The sequence below is a fragment of the Acinonyx jubatus genome, chromosome D4 (genome assembly GCF_027475565.1).
Source record: "Acinonyx jubatus isolate Ajub_Pintada_27869175 chromosome D4, VMU_Ajub_asm_v1.0, whole genome shotgun sequence".
In the NCBI taxonomy this organism is placed as follows: Eukaryota; Metazoa; Chordata; class Mammalia; order Carnivora; family Felidae; genus Acinonyx; species Acinonyx jubatus.
Window position 1 is genome coordinate 24,189,310 of NC_069391.1, and position 4,594 is coordinate 24,193,903.

The following is a 4,594-nucleotide window of genomic DNA, read 5'->3' on the forward strand; positions in this document are numbered from 1 at the left end:
CCATACGGTCACACAACACATACCTTATGTCCGGGGGTGGGGCTCAGCTTACTGACAGAATCATGTCAGAATACGGGCTCCAAACTGTGGGCCACAGACTCCTGGTGGGCATGGGTGGGGGTAATACAAGAGGCCTGGGAATCCTGCAGTTCACAGAGTTTGTGGATTGCAGACGGCATAGAATATTGAGAAACTAGGTCCTAAAGCATTCAGAAGATTCCATCTGAATGCACCCCAAATTTTTTTCAGTTTTTTTGAAACTTGAAATTTTTTTTTGTATGTTCCCAATGTTGTGCAAACATCACCACTAATTCCAGAACATCTCCATCGTTACAAAAAGAAACCGCCTATCTACAGTGACCACCAATTCCCCCCACCTCCCTATCTCCTTAGCAACCACTAATTTACTCTCTGTCTCTGGATTTCTGCCTATGGATTTGCCTATTCTGAACATCTCATATAAATACAATCCTACAATATGTGGTCCTTCGTGCCTGGCTTCTCTCACCTAACACGATGTTCTCAAGGTTCATCCGTGTGGTAGCATGTATCAATCTTCATTCCTTTTTATGGGTGAATAATATACCATTGTATGGCTGTACCACATTTTATTTATCTATTCATCAGTTGATAGACATTTGAGTTGCTTTTCCTTTTTGGCTATTATGAATAATGTTAACATTCATATGCAAGTTCTGTATGAACATATGTTTTCATTCTCCTGGGTATATAACTGAGATTGGAATACAGCTGGGTCATATGACAATTCTGTGTTTCACTTTTGGAGGAACTACCAAGATCATAACTTGTATTTCATAAACAACCAAAAGTGGGGAAAAAAAATCACATATACTAGGCGGTCAGAAGAATGGGCATATCTGTTACTGGTCAGACACTGTAATGCAGAGAGGGAGTTTTTATAAAGAAAAAAGTTGTTTTAGAGAAATGGTTTTGATGAGAAGAGAAAATAAAAGTGCTATCTGTCTTTTAAAAATGAAAATGAAATTAAACTCAGGTGCATCTGTAAGTTCTTATTTGAATTTCTGGCTCTTGGTTAGCCAGTAGTCTCAAAATGTTCAGGAAACGTGCCTCCCCCAGAAAATGTACACTATTGAGAAAACCACAGTATTTCTTGGCTGCTCAGCGAATTCACATCACCGGGGAGCAGAAGGTCTCTGGAAAACCTGGGATGTAACAAAGAGGGGAACAGGTCTCCCACCAGGGCTCAAATCTTATAAAAAGAAAATCCCAAAGGTAATTTAAGTGATTGGGGGAGAACTCCATGAAAAGAAGCAGCCAAGTCAGTAGGGAATTGAGGGCTGGAGTAGGTTCCAAGGTGCTGGTGACGCATGCAGACTTTGAGTGACCAGTGATACCTAGGAGTATTCTCCCTAGGAAAAAAACAAATCCATGCATCACATGCTCCAGCACTATCATAAGGTCCTTACACCACCCCTGGAACCTATCTGTGGCCCCTGTTGAGTCCGTGGACTCCAGGTCCCTTGATCCAGATTACCTGCAAGCCTCATTTTAAGCTATGGTTGCAAACCCACCTCCAACACCACCACCCCCATCAACAGCAACAACAAAAAGCCCACATGGTTTTATCAGACCAATTTACTGAAAGAATGACCTGGTTTTCATTTGCTTTCTATCTGGCACCCTCACTGTTAATTGTAGTTATTAAAATGAAGGGAATAAAAACGAAAGTGAAAGATAACAGCTTGGATTCCAAAACCAGAAATGTTTGTTTATTTTTTGGTGGGGGAGGGGCAGAAAGAGAGGGAGACACAGAATCCGAAGCAGGCTCCAGGCTGAGTGGTCAGCACAGGGCCCAACACGGGACTCGAACTCATGAGCTGTGAGATCATGACCTGAGCCCAAGTCGGACGCTTAACGGACTGAGCCACCCAGATGCTCCCATCTTATCTTTTAAATTTATTTATTTATTTATTTATTTATTTATTTATTTATTTATTTATTTATTTATTTATTTATTTAATGTTTATTTATTTTGAGGCGGGGGGCCAGGCAGGGGAGGTGTAGAGAGACAGGGAGAGAGAGAATCCCAAGCAGGCTCTGTGCTATTAGTGGGGCTCGCACCCACGAACCGTGAGAGCATGACCTGAGCGGAAACCAAGAGTCAGACGCTTAACCAACTTAACTGAGCCACTCAGGCACCCCTCATCTTTTTTCAGAGCAATAAATCTGATCTATTTCTTGTAACAACTGGTGTATTGGGAGACCTAACAAAGCCCAAGCTTTTCATGAATTACACCTGATTCACTTGTCAGGCTAAACGTGTTAAATTTCAGTTGGACAACTCACCATCCGTGCCAGCTGCTACACAATAGCAAACACCTGCCCTCTGGTTCACACAGTACTTTTGTGAGCCCCATCTCCCATCTACCCTGGGCCAAAAAAGGTTGAGATCACTAGTTTCTTTTGAATATTTGTATTTCATAATCTTCTGCATATACATTCATGTTATCTCTAGCACCAAACCCTACTGAGCATTACCTCTGTCATCTTACCTAAGCTTCCTTGCCTTCACGGAGTTTACTGATATACTATTGCACAACAGTCTGACTTCTGGGCCTGCATTTGGAACCTCTGTGCTTTTCTGCCACCATAATTATTTTCTTTGTGTATGCAATGAAATAAAAAGAAATAGAAAAAGCAGGCTAAAAATGCTGGCTCTGCAATACCAGCATGAAAGGAATTGTATCCATGTTTTCTAACCAAAAACAGTTGAGCAGTTATCACTTCAAAACCATCAAAAGATCTCCAGGACCTAGTTGTATCTGGCTGGCTCAGTTGATGGAGCATATGACTCTTGACCTGAGTGTAGTGCGTTTGAGCTTCATGTGGGGTATAGCGATTACTTAAAATAAAACACACACAAAATTCTAGGATCTGGCATGTTGTAAGTGCGAGTTGTGGGTAAATGGCTAAGTATACAAGCAAAGGGAATTGCAAGCTGCAGGAATGGATTTGAGAAAGTAGAGAATTTAGTATGGTCGTCACACATGGTGGAGTCCTGCCAGGATCTGCGCTGCCTGCTGAGGCTAAACCAGTTGCCTGTTTTGTTTTTTAAATATAATTTATTGTCAAGTTAGCTAACATATAGAGTTACAGTGTGCTCTTGGCGTTGGGAGTAGATTCCCATGATTCATCACTTACATACAACACCCAGTGCTCATCCCAACAAGTGCCCTCCTCAATGCCCATCACTCTCCCCGCCCATCAACTCTCAGTTTGTTCTCTGTATTTAAGAGTCTCTTACGGTTTAACTCCCTCTCAGTTTGTAACTATTTTATTTTCCTTCCCTTCCTCCATGGTCTTCTGTTAAGCTTCTCAAATTCCACATATGAGTGAAAACATATGATATCTGTCTTTCTGTGACTTATTTCACTTAGCATAATACCCTCCAGTTCCATCCATGTTGTTGCAAATGGCAAGATTTCGCTCTTTTTCATTGCCAAATAGTATTCCATTGTGTATATAAACCACATCTTCTTTATCTATTCGTCAGTTGATGGACATTTGGGCTTTTCCCATAATTTGGCTATTGCTAATAGCACTGCTATAAAATTGGGGTACATGCGCCCCTATGTACCAGCACTCCTATATCCTTTGGATAAATTCCTAGTTGTGCTATTGCTGGGTCATAGGGTAATTCTATTTTTAATTTTCTGAAAGACCTCCACACGGTTTTCCTGAGCAGCTGCACCAGCTTGCATTCCCACCAACAGTGCAAGAGGGTTCCCGTTTCTCCACATCCTCACCAACATCTGTTGTTCCCTGAGTTAATTTTAGCCACTCTGACAGTTGCCTCCTTTTGAAGGGGTTAGGTTATGCGAGGGCACCAGTCGTCTCCACTGTCGACACATTCAAAATTCTGGAGAATAAGCCGTGAATTCGGCCCGAAAGCTGGGCTCTGGTTTCAGCTCTGGCTCTAAGTATCTTAGTTTACCTATCTAGATAGTGGGGATCCTGCTGTTTTAACTTCCTTCTGATATGATCCCAAGAAATAATGGGCATAGTAAGTGCTTCATATAAAACAAAAAGTGCTGGAACAAGATGATGGGGGAGGGCAGGAATTCTGGCAAGGTATGTCCAAGGTACACTCTCCGGGGAGCACTTCTAAAATTTGGATGTGCACTGAGCTCTCTGGGGATCTTGGTAAAACGCACATCCTGACTCATGATTCTGCGGTGAGGCTTGGGATTGGTGATGCTAGCGAGCTTTCTGGGATGCCCATGCTGCAAACCCGCGGACCGCACAGAAGCAAGGGTCTAGAAGGGCCAAATCTGTGTGTGTGGCGGGGTTTGGGGATTCGTGGAGGGAGGAAGGGGAGATGGGGAGACTGGCATAAAGGGCGGAGGAAGACAAGCTGCTAGGAGACGGTCCGAGCCGGGAGGAGATGCTAGGAGGCAGGACCAAGGCTTCGCGCCCGCTGGAGGATGCGCAGAGCGAGGAGCCGGGCGCGAGGAGCCTGGGGAGCGTGGCCGCGCTGCTGCGCGGGATGCGGGCGGGGGCGGGCGCCTGCTGGCGGCGGCAGCGGCTGCGCAGTCCCGGCCCGGCGCCCGCG